A 19107-nucleotide genomic window follows, 5' to 3' on the forward strand; every position below is an offset into this window, starting at 1 on the left:
GAGGTTTCCTTATTCACCGATTCATTTTGTATTTGGCTGGATTATTGGAGAGCACATAGTTTCCGTGGTACTTCACGACTCTTCTGTAGGTTCTTAATGACCCTAACGTTGATTAGGACATAAAGTCTTAGGCTAATGGAAAAGTTAAAACAGTGTGCAGGGCGTATATAGATGATCATCCTAATAACTGGCTTGAGGACTATCCCCTTCATCTTTTGTCTGCAGAGAGTTTGCAATGATTGCTTGAGAGTTCAGCACAAATATCTAGCCCATGGCCAGGAAGTGAAAAGAACAGTACAGCATGTATTTGATGTGTAACCTCATTCATGAATTCACCTTATTTTTTTCACCCTTATCTTTCCTACCTAAATCTTGCATTGTTTATATCTTTTAGAAGTGTCTTAAGTTCTTTTGAAGCAAGGCTAAATATAAAGGAAATATAAGTATATTCTCCAGACAGCCATTGGATTTTTTGCTATCAGGATGGAAGAAAAAAAAGTACAAAGGTTTTTCTGGCCAGGAAGGGAAAATTTCATCATGCAAAGCACCTAGAACATATTCTGCATAAAAATCAAATGGAATAATTTAAATGTATATTTTCTATTGAAGGAAATTCAACAGCATACATACCAAAATTGGAATGATACAGAGAAGATTAGCATGGCCCCTGCTTGAGGATGATATGCAAATTCGTAAAGTAGTCCATATTTTTTGATGTTGGTCAAAAGGTACAAAACTCCCAGCTAAAGGATAAATAAGGTCTGGGGATCTAATGCACAGCATGGGGTCTATAATCAGGAACACCGTATTACACACTGAAAGTTTTTAAGAAAGTTGATCTTAACTGTTATCACCACCCAAGTAAAAAAAATATATATCATAATTATGTCGAGGGATGGAGATGTTAACTAACCTTATTGTGGTCATCATTTTGCAATGTATACATGTCTCTAATCATCACATTGTACACCTTAAACATACATATATCAATAATATTTCAATAAAGCTGGGGGGGGAAATTGCCTCAACTACAGAGGAAAAAATATATATACACACATATGATTGGATTCAAGAAAACTGGAATTTCTGGTACAATGGAGGGATAAGACACTGACACTCCTAAATTCAGGGAGCCCCCTGAATAATTAGGAGCCTGTCTAATTACAGAAAGTCACACATACAAGAAATTTCGGCAATCCCTTCAAAAGCCTGGGGTGGGCCATGTGGACACACCATACCATCAGGGAGGTGCTTAGTGGGTTCTGGGAACCCCAGGTTCTTGCACACAATAAAAGCTTTACACAGAGGTACCTGGTTGCCTAGTAGTTATGATTTGGCACTTTCACAGCCATGGCCCAGGTTCAGCCTCTGATCAGGGAACTGAGATCCCGCATGGTGTGGTAAATAAACAAACAAATAAACAAACAAACAAACAAATAAATAAAGGCTTTATAAGTATCTGCTGAATAAATGGAAAAGATAAGTTAAAAAAAAACCAAACCATTGTGCCTGTGTGCTAAATAAGTCCACAGATAATCTTCAAATTAACCCTAGTACAAATGATTTAGCAGCACCCAGAGAAGTAGATGCTATAAAGGGCTTTAGTTCCTTCAATCCTCTCAACAACTCTTTGAGGTAGATGTTGTTATCCCCACTTTTTTCAGATAAGGTTAAGGAATGTTAAGTAATTTGTGCAAGACCACGTAACTAGTAAGTGAAAGACCCAGGATTTCAACCCAAAACTGTCTGATTCTAGAAACAGACTACTCCCTCTACTCCAATTTTCCCCAAGCTTCTCTCACATTAAGAACACAAATCTGATGCCCCATCCCAGATGCACTGAATCAGAATCTCTGGGGAGGGACTCGGAAACATATGTTTAACAGGAGACGAGATGATGATTCTCACCAGAGAAGGGTAAGAAAACTGATATATTGCACCTGCTGGGAAGTGGACCCATATCTCCCTCTGACTGATCAAATAGAAGCCATCAAAGACTTGAAGCTCCTGTGACTAAAAATAAATCCAGTTATTCTGGAGTTTATCAGATTATAATGTTAAAGGATATTTATTCCTCAGTTTGGTAATACAGCATTGTGTGATTTAAGGTTATCTGGATCTGCAAATACCAAGAGCATTTTGGAAAGTTAAAAATGGGCTTAAACTTCAGACTTTCTTAGCTTTCCTCGCTGTCCCTCTTTGGTCCTTAGGAGCAGAAGTGAATAAGAATTCAGTTTCAATTCCTAGCAGCTGAAACTATTGCAGAGGTTCCAGTTGTGCAGGAGCTGGAAGACAGCTAGAAGGAGAACCACGGGCTGAGGATCAGTCCTCACGTCTGGATACCCATCAGATGGCTTTCATTGGATGTAGTACAAGTTACACGATCCAGGAAGTAGAAAACCCAGCACTGCTTTCTTTGCTTCCCTTAGTTTCAGTTTATCCACGCCTGATGAGAAGAGCCAGGCCACCTAAGCCTGCAGCTTCAATACCCATTATAGGAGCAAATAACTTATTCGTACAACCTAAACACTTGCTTAATTAAGTGGAAAGCAAGGCAGTGATTCCTGACAGGGTTGAATTTAAGCCAAGTTATGAAACTCCACAGTGCAGCCAGAAGCAGAGACGGACAGTTGAACTGAAACCTGGGAACACATCACGGGCGCTGGACCACAGCTTCTCAGCCATTTTATTGTAAGTTATTCCCATTATCTCAGAGAGAAGTTTAAGACATGGTTAGAGAAAAGGATGGAGCTGATTACCCCCATTTTGAACATAGATCTTTGTTTTAAGTACTTGCTTTATGTGCTATTGCCAAGAAACTTGCTTTGAACGATATTTCAGGCATGATGTCTACATTCTACATATAATAATTTAATATGCTTTAATATCCTTCTAATCGTGGGTGTTCTTGATCTTTCCCAACAACTCTGTGAAGTTGGTACTCTTATTAACACAATTTTACAGATAGGGAAACTGGTAGCCTCCTCACATAATCATTAAGTAACTAGCAGAAAGTCCACAGCTCCCATCTGTGAGCCCATCTCATATCACTATGATACCTGCATCCCAAAGGACCCCGTATAACTAGGCCATTCGTTTCTCAAAAAACAAATTCCCATACTGTATTAAAACAGAAGACCCAACAATATGTTTGTTGCTTAAACATAGGTATCTATAACAAAAAGATGCAGAATGCTAAAAATAAAAAAGTCTTATCAAGGAAACTCATACAACAACAAAAAAACAATTGGAAAATCTGGTATCATATAAAAGAGATTCTGAAGCCAAAAAAGGTGGAGGGAGGATGCTAGGAGGCTCCTGATTATAATGAAAAATATAAAACCCACAGTGAAGACATGGATTACCAAAGTTAGAAATGCAAAGAGAAAGAATAAATACTATACAATTGATATGTTAGAATGAGTAGATATATATTAAACTCAATAACAACACAGACTATATATTTTTTTCAACATATCAGGCATTGGTACATATATACTAACTTTCAAATAAGGCACTAAAGGAAATCCAGAGGAAAATTATATAGAAAATTATATAGATATATTTTCTCACCTCAATGCAATAAAACTAAATGTTAATAATATAAGTAAAAACAATGAAAGGCGCCTTGGGCAAAATAGTGATCTGCCCTATAGCCTTGGAGGCAGGTGGTCTAGGATTTGGATTATAACGCCACCCCTTACTGCTGTGTGACCTAGGCAATTTTTTGAATCTCTCTGAACCTTGGACTCTTCATCTAAAAATGTGGCTCTACTTTGCAAAGTTGTTATGAATATTAGCTATAAAGTATATAAAATAATATAATACTAAGACAAATGAAAACTACAACTATACATCACACAATGTGATACTATATTTTTAATGCACTCATATTTTATTTAATTAGAAAAAAATCCAGAAATTTTGTTGATTGAAAGCAAGAGTCTAGAAAATATACATCTAAATACTAACAATGGTTATCTTTAGGCTCTGAAATTTGGGGTGATTATTGTTATTTTGCCTTATTTTTTCTACTCTGAATATATAGTAAGTTCATAATAAAACAATAATAAATATGAAAATAAACATGATTTTCTTTAGATCATAGTACAAGAAGAAAATAAATGCTAATGTAACACGTGCCCTATCGGTGGTAGTTTCTCTAAACATCCAGCCATTTCAGTTGTTGCCACTGTCATCTTCATTATTGTAAATTCTAGAATACTGTCAATTTCTCTTTCTCCCCCTCTCTCTCTATATACAAAATATATATATTACATATAATAAATAAAATATAAATTTAAATATAAATTAATTATAAATTTAAGTATAGATTACATAAATTTCTATCTGTTTACATAATTTATATTATATGTAGTACATATACTCTAACTATAGTATATATATAATACACAATATTGTGATAACTGACAATTTGAATATGGACTATGGAATTAGAAAATCATATTATATTAATACGAAATTTTCCAATTTTCTTAACTGTTAAATTTCCTAAGTTTTATAAGATAAAATGTCTGTCCCAGGAAATATACATGGAAGTATTTAGGTATGTATGTACATCTGCAACTTATTCTCAAAATGGTTCAGAAAAAAAAATTCATATATGGAGAATGAATTATAAAGCAATCGGAAAAAAATAGAAACAAACAAAATATAAACAAATGGTGAATCTGGCTAAACATGAATCTAGCTTTTAACATTTCTGCAAGTTTAAAATATATACAAACAAAAATTTATAATAACAACAAACAAATAAATGGCTGACAACTTCCAACAACAGCAACAAAAACTCTCCTAAGCAACAGGGTCAAGTATAAAATTAAGAACAGGATAATAATTTCTGAGATATTATAAAATTGAAAGTACCACCTATTAAAAATGAGGTGGTGTGAACAAATCAAGGCTCAGAGGCAAAGGTATAGATCTATGTGCTTTTATTTTAGAAATAAGAAACAAATGAACTAAGCACTTGATTTAAAATCTTATGAAAAGAAGAATGTCAACATAAGAGAAAATTGAAAGAAAAGAATAAAGATGAAGGACAGAAATAAGCTAGAAAATAGAAAATTGGTAGAAATAATAAATTTAAATGCTCATTCTCTGAAAAGAGTATAAGATAGATTAAAACCCTTGTAAATATAATAAATAAAAGGTTTAATCACAATTAAAAACAAGACTGGTGATTTAACAACTGATGTAAAGGATTTAAAAATATAAATTATTGCAATGCATAATTTATGACAATCAATTGGAAATGTTTAGCCAAATGGACAATATAAAATATAAAATTGGCAAAATGATAAAAATAATGAAGAAGGAAACTGAGAAAGTTATTAAAGAAAATACCTCACCCACCAGAAGTATGACCTAAACAAATATACTGAATAATATTTCTATGAATTCAACAAACAAATTTGCCCATACTACATAGTCAGTTCCAAATCACAGAGAAACAACACCTGATACTCAATTCATTCTAAGAGATAAATATCATCCTCATCCATAAATCTGTGAAAAATACTACACACGCACACACATACTCATAAACAAAAAGGCCTAGGATGGTAAACATGCACAGCTGTCAATTCCAATACAACCGGTTTGAAAAAATCAGAAGCAGACTCAGGCACATAGCAAATTTTCCAAAAATAGTTGTTGGATAAATGAATACATGGGAATACATATGAATGAAGAAATTAATACAATCAATTAGCAACGTCTACTAAGGGCATGCAAAGCAGGAATGGCTTGTGCATATCACCTATCTGCTAACTTTACCAATCATTTCACCACGTCAGACTCAATAAGCATAGACAGAAAAATCATTTTGAATTGAACTTAGAGAATGCAGCTGTAACAAGAGTGCATGGTGACCAATAAAGGTAAATTCTAGGAATGTGAAAGATTATGACAAATTACAGAATCCCTTTTATAAAAGAATTGCTTTTTTTTTTTTTTTTGGTGAGATTTAAAAGAAAAATTGAAGAAATGAAGACACTGAGGATTGGAAGGTGACAGAATACACTATCCCAAAATATGCCACTTTGACATAAGGATTATTTTGAGTTACAGGCACTTGAAAAACATCAGATATGAGAAGGGCATTCTTATCTTCCCTTTTCCTATCTCCCCTTTTCCTCCTAAAACAGGAGATAAAAGTTCCCATGTGGAAGATGCCTTCCCAGTAACAGGAGAAAAGAAATATTTTTCAATGGGGAGTCAAAGCCGAGAGAATTCTGTATCAACAGACCCTGTTACAATAATTTTTATCTTCCTTTAGCATCTCTACATAATTTAGTTACTTTTCCACAATTGCCCCTCTTTGTTCAAACCAGTATAAAAGCATGTGTTTCACCATTTCTTTGGGTCTCATGAGGGCTCCCATGTCATTTAACACAAATATATTTGTATGCTTTTCTCTTGTTAGTCTGTCTTACATCAGTTTAATTCTCTGCCAAAAAACCCTGAGTGTAAAGGTAAAATTTTACCTCCCCTACAGGATGTTCCTGAAGGAAAAGACTGATGAATCTGACTACGTGAAAATTTTAAATTCTGTTCAACAAAAGACATCATAAGCAATGTGAAAAGACAATGCAAACTGAGAGAAGATATTTTTCTTACTTAAAAACACTAATGAATTAAAAGAAAGATGGGCAAAAGATATGAACAAGCAGTGTAATAGCAGAGGAAATTTGAATGACCGATGGCATATATAAAAATATATTCAACCTTACCAGTAATCAGAAAGATGAAAACTAAATCAATGAGATACCATTTTATATCCATCAAACTGGTGAGAAAGAAATAATCCAGCACTATCAAGTGCTGGTGATGATGTGGAAAAATTGGAGAAACATTTGCATTTTGTTGATGACGTATTCATTGGTATAACCACTTTGAAGAAACAAATGTCAACATCTAGCAACACTGAAGAGATACACATATCACAAGCCAACAATTTCACTTCTAGGAGTAAACTCTAGAAGTTCACTTGTGGAAGATGCAAGTGCACTGCAACATTGTTTGTAATAGCAAAAATAAACACACCAAAAAATTAAACCACACAAATATCCACCAATAGAATGAACAAATTGTGATATACTCATGCAAGGGGACAATTTTTAGCAGTTTTATCAACGGAGGTAAATCTCAAAAATGTGATGCTGAGTGAAAAAACAAATTGCAGATAGATGAATATATAATTTGTAAACATACAAAATAATGCTATATATTTATAGCTACATACCTATGTTGCAAACATACACAAACAAAAATGAGAATCACAGGCACCAACTCAGGATGGAGCTGCCTCTGAGGAGGAGAAAATGAAATTAGGTTAGGGTAGAGGTACACAGGTATACAGTACAGGTATCCTATTTCTAAACAAAAGTAGGAAGCACATACGACAAAATATTAGGACTTGATGGATCTGGGTAGCAAGGTGGTACTCACAAGTATTCATTATGCTGTGTGCTTGAAATTACCAAAATGACTAATGAGCACCTCAATTTTTAAAGTATATTAATATATAAACTATTGTATAAAATACATAAATATCATTAACAGGTAATTCAAAAAGAAAGAAAATAGCCAATAAAAATGGAGGTGATGGTAAATTCAACTTTAACTCACTAGTAAAAAAAATGTATTAAAACATACAGACACCATTTTGGTTTATCAATTGAGCATGAAATTTCAAAAATGTTAGTAGCTAATATTAACAAGGGGAAGGGTGGGATGGGAGGGGTGAGCACATCCATTCACCGTTGATGAGGGTTTCAGATGACACACATTTACTTAACATGGCAGCATATATGAAAAGGCAAAAAAAAAAAATGTGCATATATTTATACCCTTTGCCTCAGCAATTCCACTTTAAGAAATTTAAGCAAAGGAAGCGATCAGAAATGGGGACCAAGATTTATGCTTAAGTGTGTTTATACCAGCACTGTTAATAATAGTGATACCTTAGATACATGAGAGTTAATAAAAAACAATATGGAATGAAGCCAATTATGGCCCATCTATAGAATGCAATGCACCACAGTTGTTTCAAACAATATTTTTAAAGAATATTTAATGCCATTTAAATATGTCATTAATATCTTGACAGGTTATTAAAGAGTTTGTATGGTATGTTTGCAGTTTAAAAAAAAAACATATATAAACAGGGGAAATAATTTGGAGGTATCTATACAAAAACATCAAAAGTGGTGGTGAACGTGTGGATCTTTTTTGCCATGTTTTTATTTTTTGTTTTTCGTGTTCTTATTTTCCAATAATAAACATTTATTGACTTTATAATAGAAAAAGTTATTAAAAATAAAACTTTCACCAAAATAAGCTTTTGTTGATTAAAGATTTAAATATAAAATCTAATTATGGAAGACCTTGCAGAAAACTGAAAAAAAGTGTTTATCGCCTCTCTAAGGGAATTTTAACTTTCTAAGCTTTGAGGCTATTTAAATGATTGCACCATAGAAATCAGCATTACTAAAGACTTTTTTTAAAGAGGGAAAATATTTTTATCAAACACTACGAAGAATTAAGATCTATAAAAAACAGCTAATTCAAATTTGTGAGATAAATGTCAAGATTCCAAAAGATGAATAGGTAAAAGACAGGACCATTCCCATAAGGGAAATACAATTAGTAGACAAACAGTGGGAAAATGTTAATGCTCACCAGAAATCAAAGAAATGTACATGAAAGCAGTCTGAAAATGACGATTTACATATTCTAAAAGAACCAAAAAAAAAAAAAAAAAAAAAAGGTTGAATGCTAATATTCAATTGTGGTGAAGTTGCCCAGAAATTGACTCACACATTCATTTACAGCAGTATTGTTCCCACCACTTAGCCAGAAATGCTACCGGCACCAGACCAGAGTTCTTGCCCTTCCCCAATCAATAGCAATTGATTACAGGCCAGACAAGAAATTCAGGCCAGGCTTTATTGGGGCTCCTGTGGCAGCAGAGGGAGCAAAACAAGTAACAGGTGCCCTTGCTTGCTCCCTGAGGTGGGGGGGGGAGGGGGGGAGGGGAGGGGTGTGTCCAGGGGTTGCGCCAGAGGGGTGGCGTAGGGTTTTTGCCCACCCCTCTGGTGGTGCTGAGTGCAGGGGGCATGCGTAGCACCCTGCTTTTACTCCCAGCACCCTGTTTTTGCACTGGGCTCTTCAGAAGTGGCAGTTGGGGTTTTTGGTCTTTTTGTAACTTTTGTCTGGAATTTGCCCCAGTTGCACACTCACACAGTTATTTTTAGTCCATTATAGTTTCTTTGTACTTTGTCGCTCAAGGAGAGGTTCCTCCAGGGGCAAGCATTGCAGCACTTGCAGCAAAGGGTCCCAGGTCCCAGCCTGTCTCATTACCAGTAAGAATTTATTCTTAAGAAATAATTTGGCAAAAGCAAAAAGGTCCCCTCTCGCCTTCCTGACTTCTAAGTGTTGAAACTCCCAGGGTTTAGCCCTTTGACCTTCTCTTTTCCATCCACTGGCACTGTTTGGAGGATCTCACCTATGTACCCAGACCTCGCTCCTCATGCGTCTCCAGGGAGAAAGCAAAACCAAGCAGCAATTTTCCTGGGGGGGGGGGGGGGGGGGGTTGAAGGCAGTTCAAGGGCTCTGAACTCAGTTGGGGGTAGGAGGCAGTGAAGATGGGAAGGGCCAGCAAAAGAGTCACAGAGACACTTAAAGCAAGCTTCATTGTAATATTAATTCCTTATGGTGTTAATAGCTAAATAAATGTCCCAGGCTTTATCCATTAGGGAGTAAGGGTGAGGTCCCCAGGAATTCCCTCTTTGCAATAGCCCTCTGATCTCCTGCAGGCCACTAGATCTCAGCTGCCCTTGACCCCTACCTCCTAAATCTGCAGGAATTACTTTTGTGAGGTAGCCCATTCATATTTTGGCTTCCTCATTGAAGCCCATGTAAGGGAGCCAAAATTTACCACCCCAAAACGTCTCTTTGGCAGGCAGATTAATTTGAGCTGAAAACAATTAAAGCCCAAAAGACTCAAGAAGAAACTATGAACTTCTCCCAAACTACCTAAAAGAATTTAGATAGAGGGCCTGTTTCCAGAGTAGAGAAATCACCAGAGATCTCTGCAGAGAATATGGGCTAAATGCAGTGGGGAAAATTCAGCAGGGCCTGGAGATCAGAGTCCACTCTGTGTCCCATTATATCTGTGTGGTCCAGCAAATGATTGCTTAACAAACATTTGCTTTTCCATCTTCATGTGAATCGTGTTCCTCTCCTTTGAAGTCCCAAACCACTACCCCCAACATCCTCTTGTGTCTTTAGCTAAAGGTGGTATTTAAGGTGAGGGCTTTGGCTATTTTGGCCAGTTCCTTTTTGTTTAATTTTTCTCCTGTTAATCTGTCTCATGTCAATTTAATTCTTAGACCAGTCAGAAGAACCCAGACTGGTAAGGAAAATTTCTTCCTCCCCAACACTCATAAACCACTTAAGATGGGTACTTCATCACTCCTTCTATGCCTTCTAGGAGAGTCCTGACCTGCTAGGAGCCAGACCTTTTCCTCTGCTGGTGGCTGGCAGCTGCCCTGGACCCCTGTGGCAGCAAGTTGTGTCTTGCTCTGAGGTCAGGAAGCAGAACTGCTTGGGCCTCCAAGTCTCCTAAAATCTCTGTGTTCCTCAAACACACTCACCACGTGGCATCCCAGCCTGGGGTCTCTGCATCATATGGGTTATTTTATTACTTAAGGATGTTTGGACATTTACCATTCTTCATCCTCATGACTTTGTGAGGCTGGAATCACAGGTTTCGTTAGCCCCGTCGTAGAAACGTCACAACTTACCCAAGGCAGAACTGGACTCAAACCCAGATCGTCTACCCTCAGATCCATGTCTCTCTCCATGGCACCAAGTGTGGCCAAAAGTGGGTATTGCCACACATATTGGCAGCCTACCGCTTTCTTCCTTTTTTATACATTGCCTGTGAAAAATGGACAAGGGAAGTTACTTTTCTATCAAGAGCTAAAACAAGCAGTTTTGCTCCAGAGATGATATGATAGCAAAAAGAAAGAATCCCCAGAGGCAAGGAGCCCTGTGTAAATCTGACTGTGTTCTCCCAGCCCCAAGATCCCAATTACACACTGGCTGACCTCTGAGATCTAATCGCCGCTGTTTCCTGAGGCATCAGAATGATGGTTCCTTCTCCAGAGATCCCCCCCCCCCCCGCCGCCCCGCCCACGCTACCCCCGCTCAGCCTGACAGTCAGATTAAGTGATAGGAGTGGAATTGTGGAGTGAATACTGGCTCTCTCCAGGGTATCACCTCCGTGGCCAAACATTTAAAGGAAGCCTAGACACAGCAATATTTTCGTTCTCCTTTCCCTGAACTTTACCTAGAGGTAAAAACTCCTTCCCCAACCTGGTTCACTCAGAGCAAGCACTTACTCGATGCCTTCCTCCCTGTGAAACTCAGGATGCTAAGGAAAGGGGAGGATGCCCGTGGGCCTCAGCTGAACAATCTGGCAGTTTCTCAAGGGGTGAGAACTGAAATTGGGGCTGATGGCATTGGACCTTTCCAGCTGGGCCCAGGTGTTCGCCTGCCAGGTGTTGTTTGAGCCAGTAGAAGGAGACCGACTTTGGATCAGAAGCAAAGGAAAGCTTTATTCTTTCATCAAAAAGCAGAGAGGTGAGGGCTCGCGCTGTCGAGTCCGCGCGCTCCGGCGGTAGAGTCCGCGCGCTCCCAAACAGGCCAGGAGGGGGTCTGGGCTGCTTTCAAGGGATCTCCTCAACAGGGAGGGGGCAAAGCAGTGGAGGGGCAGGGGGGCATCTCTGCGCACGGCCTGCCGCCCCCGCCACCTTGAATCGCAGGGTCGGGGGCAGCGCTGCTACACACGCCCCAGAGCTGAGGTGCGGAGCACCGCCATTTCACACCAAGAATTCGGGTCTCAAGGGCTGGGAGCAAGGCCTCTGCACGCGACCCCCTCTGAGCAGATGAAACGAGACCAAGCACAAAAGAAGGAAAAGAAAAAAAAAAAAAAGGTTAGACTTTATTACCCAGATTCTATTTTTATTTCCCGGGAATTGTTAATAGGATTTGCCGGTGACAATGGGGTCAAATCCACACAGGTATTCTGACCCAGAGACGTCCCGGAATTCCTCCTTGGGTTTGAAAATATTCCCTTCTCCACCCGACCCAAAGGAAAAAGTAAACTTCCTAGAGGCAGGTTTGCAGCACCTGGGCAGAGCCGCGTGGTTGATTTTCTCCTGTGCCTGCTACACGTTGCCCCCCAGGGCAGAGACTCTTTGGCCCTTGGATGTGACCCCTGGGGTCTGACGATTCAGACAGTGATAGACTCACCAGTGAGTTCCTAGTCCTGACTTCCAAGTCCTCTCCAAGCCCCTGAAAGGACCCTTTGAGGGCCTTTCCCACTCTAGAGCCTACTTTCTGTGACCATTAACCTGAGAAAAGGAACCACATTTTTCTTCCTTTTTATATATTTATTTATTATATTTATTTGGCTGTGTTAGGTCTGCGTTGCTGCATGAGGGCTTTCTCTTATTGCAGCGAGCTTATTGCAGGGGCTACTCTTTGTTGTGGTGTGCGGGCTTCTCATTGAGGTGGCTTCTCTTGTTGCGGAGCACGGGCTCTAGGCATGCAGGCTCAGTAGCTGCGGTGCATGGGCTTCGTTGCTCCGCGGCATGTGGGATCTTCGCAGACCAGGGACTGAACCCATGTTCCCTGCATTGGCAGGCGGATTCTTAACCACTGAGCCACCAAGGAAGTCCCACATTTTTCAATTTAAGTTCAGGATCAGCTGTTCTGTGACTGATGATGGGAATTATTCAGAAAGCAAGAAAACAAATTGTTTTTAATGCAAAGGAATGCATAACAATTTATGCAGTTATTTCAGAACCATACTATGAAGCATAGACCCTATCTATACTTTTTTTCAAAAACACTATAAATAGTTCTCCTTTATTATAGTCGGTTAAACGCGTAGAAAACGAGAAGGGGAAGGAACATGTAAGTGTAGGAGAAAAAAAAACACGATGAAAGATGAAAGACTATAATCGGTAAAACAAGGACAGCAGGCACTGTGCTAAGCACCATTCACGGATTATTCTGTTTGTTCTTCCCCCAAACCCCATGAAGTTAATAATAGTACTGCCCCTATTTTAGAATAAGGAAACTGAGGCACAAAGATTTTAAATAATTTGCTTGCTAATGGGGCTAAAAAGAGAAGCCAGCAAGGAAATACAATTCTCTGTTATCACAAAGCCTCCACTCTAGAGACAAATAGCAAAAGAGAGTCTTTCCTCCAGAAAGTATCTTAAAATTCTGCAGCTAAATTCTTCCTTTCTCATTTCCTAACAATAGGAATTACAAGGGAAATTTTGTGCTTCAATAGAAAACTCTGCGCTGTCCACACCCAGCACAACCTTCCTGGGTTATCTGATTCTAGCGTCCGTTGCCCTTGAGGCATTTTACAACGGTGTGCATTGTAGATAACTAACAGGGTTCTGTGCTGTCCTGTAGAGGTTTGATTGACTTCCCTGGAAACTAAATGTGCTTCCAGTTGCCCACTCATTTCAACATCCCTTTATCCATATAAATTTGTGGAGGTTTTAATCTTCTCCTTTGAACTAGTTATAACACCCTTACCAGCTTCCTCATTAATGAGTTAAAATACCATATGTTCAGTTTTATATCTGAATGAGAAACATGATTTTACCTTTTTTAAAAAAAGTAGGTCTTAACAGAATTATCAAAGTATGTCAAAGCATCTCATTGCTGCATTCTGCAGGACCCTTAGGCATGACCTAACTCAAATGGTTTCAGAAGTAACTGGATGACCATTGATGATGTATAAATTAGGCCTTTTGTAGCATAGTCTCACCCTGACAATTTCCTATCAAACACGCTATATTCTGTCCATTCCAAAGCTTCATGGGCAAAGGTCCCCTCATCTTGGCTGGTCTTTTTTTATTGTTGAATGGGGAAAATTAATCTTTGTATAAGTTATATAATTCTACCATAATGTCTCCATTACGTCTATCTTCTGCTATGGTTCATGGGCTGTTTCAGGCTATCTCCATTAAATACCTGAGAAAGGGCTTGAAAACGTTTGCTTTTAAAACAATAATAATAAACACATAATCTGTGTCTTTATCTGCAAGAGCACAACACAATTCCATTTTTTTTTAATCTTAGATACGTGAAGAGCTCATAGCCAATTCCTACTACACTTGGCAAAACTGCTTTTTGCTGTGTGTGCTTTGGAGTTAGACAAACATAATTCAGATTTCATTCCACCACTTACTAGAGTGTGGATTTGGGCAACTCAGTAACCTCCCTAAGCCTCAGTTTTCCTCTCTGTGTAAAGGGAATAATCATACACGCATCATCATAGGATCGCTCCTGAGGTTTCAGTGAGATCACAGAGAGTCTGGCATCTCTGGGAGTTGGCCCCTGAACTGTTAACCCCTGACTTCTAGGCCTGCCAAGAATTGATGACTAACCATGACAGGAAGATACCCTGTTGGAAAAATGATGAGTCACTGGCAGCACTTGAAGCAGATCTCTGGGAACAGTTCCTGCTTTCTTGTAGCCAAGGCCTTCATTTGCTAAGCTCAGAAGGCTTTTGTGAAATGATTGTGGGACATGGAGCAAATACCAGCTGCTATAGAAAGGCTTGGGCCACTTCGATCTGAGCCATGCCCCAGTCCTGCCTGGTACTCGGAATAAGGACAGTGCCCCTGGCTATCCCATTGTCAGAAGCCCTGGGACCCAGAGAAAGAGAGCTGCAATGCTAAGGGCCCACCTTCCCAAACTGTGCCCTTAGTTTACTGCAGTCAGCCAGTGTGGTTCCTAGCTTGGTTGGTCTCCCTTAGGAGGCCAGCATGAGCACCCCTCACCAAGCCCAACCAACACCAAAAGCTGCTGTAGGATGCTGGCACAGAGTCTATTCTATGCCCACCCTCTTTCCCACAGAGGAGAAAACCCTTGTCAAACTTGAAGGAGCCAGCAATGGTCTGTGTCTCTCTAGCTGTTCAAAACCAGCTTAAATCTTTACTTCCTTTTGCTTCCAGGTATGATGCAAACAGGGGGAAAAGGGCTTTCCATTCTACTGGAACTACTAAAATCATAAAATGCATTATTGGTTCCAGAGTATCCAGTCGCAAAAAAAAGATAGCTCTGGTTTTGTTTGTTTGTTTGTTTGTTTTCTCTTTATTTTTTTCTTTACTTATTCCACAAACCATCAGTTGTAATTCTGATGGGGAGAATAAATGGGCCAGCACAGAGCGGGAAACATAAAAATAAGTGTAAAAGGAGATCTCAGCTCTTTGCTCCCTAGCTCTTCACTTTAGACTCTGGGAATGAGAGAGTATCAGAGTTTACAGGGACCCAGAAGTCCTTAGATCTAATCTATATAAATTAGACATGTGGCCTCAGACAAGGAATCTCAGAGTCTCAGTTTTCTCATTTGTAAAATGGAGGAAGTAATTTTTGCCTCATTTGTTACAAAAATCAAATGAGCTCTGAATGTGCAAAGCACATTCCATGTGATAACATTTCATCCTCACACTTCCATTTTACAGATGAGAAAATGGAGGCAAAGAGAGGGTACATTATTTGCACAAGGTCACACAACTCGTCAATGCAGGCTTGATGATCTTGGATGAATAAATAGCTGCTTGAAATGCTTGAAACACTTCATTCTCTCAAACAGTCTAAAAACATTATCTGCAATCTTGTGTTCACCATTCATTTGTTTATTTGCCTTCAAAGAAAAAGAAAGAACGAAAGAAAAAAGAAAGGAAAGAAAGAAAGAAAGAGAAAAGAAAAAGGTTAGACTCCAGACCAACCCCTTTTCAAATAAGGACATGTTCCAAGCCAACTCAAAGAAGTGTCCCTACTTGTTTTAGTCATATTCCTGATGCCAAAAACTCAGTCTCTGTGCACTGGTGCTGAATCGAATCTCAGAGACAGAGTTTTGAGTAAAGTAGAAAAGAATAGCTTTATTGCCTTGTCAGGCAAAGGTGGACACGGCAGGCTGCTGCCCTCAAAAACTGTGTGTCCTCCACCGAGGAGGTTTTGGTGAGGAGTTTTATAACAATAGTTCAAGGGTGAGCTTGCTGATAAGATTAGGGTGTGTGCAGGGCCTGTACTCCTTTAATCTGGTCTCAGATCATCTCTCTCTTTTTTTTTAGAACCCACTTTTTTTAAAAATAAATTTATTTATTTATTTATTTATTTATTTACTTTATTTATTGGCTGTGTTGGGTCTTCGCTGCTGCACAGGGGCTTTCTCTAGTTGCTGCGAGCGGGGGCTACCCTTCATTGTGGTGCGTGGGCTCCTCATTGTAGTAGCTTCTCTTGTGGAGCACGGGCTCTAGGCACATGGGCTTCAATAGCTGCTGCACACTGTCTCAATAGTTGTGGCTCACGGGCTCTAGGGCACAGGCTCATTAGTTGTGGTGCACAGGCTTAGTTGCTCCATGGCATGTGGGATCTTCCCAGGGCAGGGCTCGAACCCATGTCTCCTGCATTGGCAGGCGGATTCTTTTTTTTTTTTTTTAATAAATTTATTTATTTATTTATTGGCTGCATTGGGTCTTCATTGCTGCACACGGGCTTTCTCTAGTTGCAGCGAGCAGGGGCTACTGTGTTGTGGTGTGTGGGCTTCTCATTGCTGTGGCCTCTCTTGTTGTGGAGCCCGGACTCTAGGCTCATGGGCTTCAATAGTTGTGGCACACGGGCTTAGTTGCTCTGCGGCATGTGGTATCTTCCTGGGGCAGGGCTCGAACCCGTGTCCCCTGCATTGGCAGGCGGATTCTTAACCACTTTGCCACCTAGGAAGTCTGAACCCACGTTCTTTTAGCTGAGATCACACACCTGGTTTCAGGACTTAGTGATGCTCAGTTTTGTTTTGTTTGGTTTGGTTTGGTTTGGTTTGGTGCTCAGGTTCTTGATGTCTTATCACAGAAACACAAAGTGATAGGTAAGAAGTGGATTTATTAGAGAGAAACACACTCTACAGACAGAGTGCGGGCCATCTCAGAAGGCAAGAGTGGCCTGGTCTCAGAAAATCTCTTGAAGAGGTTTTGTGGTTCCTTTAATCTGGCCTCTCAGGTGGTCTTCTTTGGAATGAAGAATGCTACATCTTCCATTGGGAGTTTTGGTTCTTTAAAGGGTTTAAAGATACTGTTACCCGTATCCCTTGAGGCAGAACCAGGACCTTGCCCCCAAGGCTGCACGCTTGTTTCTTGGCTGCTCCTCCCTTGTCTCAGCATCCCCTCCCTTCCCTGATTAGCAACTGTTTGAACCTGCCCTTTGCCACTCAGGGAAGTTCATGGAGGCTGGAGTCTGTTCCCTACAAACGAGGAATGGGGGACACAAAAAAGGCTCCCATGCCCAGCAGCCCCACAAGGTCCTGCTCAGTTTCATTCCCATATGGTACAAGAATGTCCACAAAGATCAATCTGTGCCCAGTAAAAGCTTGGTCATTTTCCTGGTGGCAGCCTGGCCCCAGGCAGGTGTAGGAGAGGATAGTCATTTTCCAATTATCCTACAAACTTTATAAATTTCATCCTGGAAGTGGAATAAGGTTGAGGAAAGAAAGCTCAGGGCAGGCCTGAGGAAAGTCAGGGATTAAGGGCTTATGGTTTAGAAAACCCGACCCTGTATTCAGCGGGATTTGATTTCCCCTCTCTCAGCCTTTTACTGATAAAATATGGTTTTGTTCTAGTTCTTAATCTCTTAAACCTCAGCTGTAAAATGAGGGACATAATAGTACCAATCCGAAACTTACTGTCTCAATTATTCTTTCCTTGGAATCCTACCAAGGGGCCACCGTTCTCAGGTATCCCCAGTGTCTGATGATGAAAGCAAGAGAATCTGATTCAGAATATAAACCCCTGTTTCCCGCATCAGAGATTTTCACCTTGGCCCCCTGGCTTCTCCCTGCCCTTGCTCTCTTTATCTATGTAAAATGCGTTTTCTTCTGATTAACTTTCTTATCACCATTACACTAAAAGGAAAGGTTACTTTCAGGTCATTAAAGTCCAGCCTCTTGAAATCTCTATTTCTTCAAGAAGCTCTTTAAATTAAAAGAAGGCAAGTACAGGGCAATTTTTTAAGGATCTGGCTGTAAGACCATTATTATTTTAAACTGAGGATTGCAGACAAGAGAAAGCACTGAGCTACTATGCACAATACTGATACCTCACTAGAGGCTTCAGACTCCGTGGGATCCGGCCTGCCCCCCATTTCAGACCATGGGAAATGAAGGGTCCTCCAACAACTGCTGGGCTTTCTGGGGTGTGGAAATGATGAAAGATCCTGCTAAGTGATCTACTGACTGTTCCAGTGTATTGATGGTATCAGCTGCCTTATAGTCAGGTCTCAAAGCCCGGGGGGACCATTGCATCCCTCTATGGCAGTCTTCACACATTTTTAATGAAGCACTTCCGTCAGTCTGAAAAAAATTTTGAGTGTCCCTCCAAAATATATGGATATTTATCTGTTTATAAACTATATAGCATGAATACATTACATTGTATATACAAATGATACAGTGTAAATATGTGTTATATATACAGAAACAAAATTTTCAAAGGTGAGATATTAAGTCTGTTTGGGCTGCTATAATAGAATACCACAGACTGGTGGCTTATAAGCAACAGAAATTTATTTGTCAATTCTGGAGGCTGGAAAATCCAAGATCAAGGCACCAGCAGATTTGGTGTCAGATGAGGGCCTCATCGGTGGCCATATTCTCATTGTAACCTCACGTGGAGAAGGGGGCCTGGGATCTGCCTGGGGTTCCTTTCACAGGGGCACTGATTCCATGCCTGTGGGCTGTGCCATCATGACCTAAGCACTTCCCAAAGGCCCTACCCACTACCGTCACCTTGCGGGCTAGGTTTCTACACTAATTTGGCGGAGACACAAACATTCAGCCTATAGCAGGTGAGACAAGAAAAATCAGAAAGATCTCTTAGGGCGTTGGGGTGGGATGAAGTAGGAGATTGGGATTGCCATATATGCATTACTAATAAGAAAAAAAAATATCAAATTGTACACTTTAAATATATGCAGTTTATTGTATGTCAATTA

The 19107-nt window shown here is 39.7% G+C and overlaps 1 pseudogene; it reads left to right on the forward strand.

Annotated features, from left to right (window-relative positions):
• Positions 1-612: 612 nt before the first annotated feature.
• Positions 613-712, forward strand: LOC130847290 (U6 spliceosomal RNA; annotated as a pseudogene).
• The last annotated feature ends 18395 nt before the right edge of the window (positions 713-19107 follow it).

The sequence above is a fragment of the Hippopotamus amphibius genome, chromosome 2 (genome assembly GCF_030028045.1).
Source record: "Hippopotamus amphibius kiboko isolate mHipAmp2 chromosome 2, mHipAmp2.hap2, whole genome shotgun sequence".
Classification (NCBI taxonomy): Eukaryota; Metazoa; Chordata; class Mammalia; order Artiodactyla; family Hippopotamidae; genus Hippopotamus; species Hippopotamus amphibius.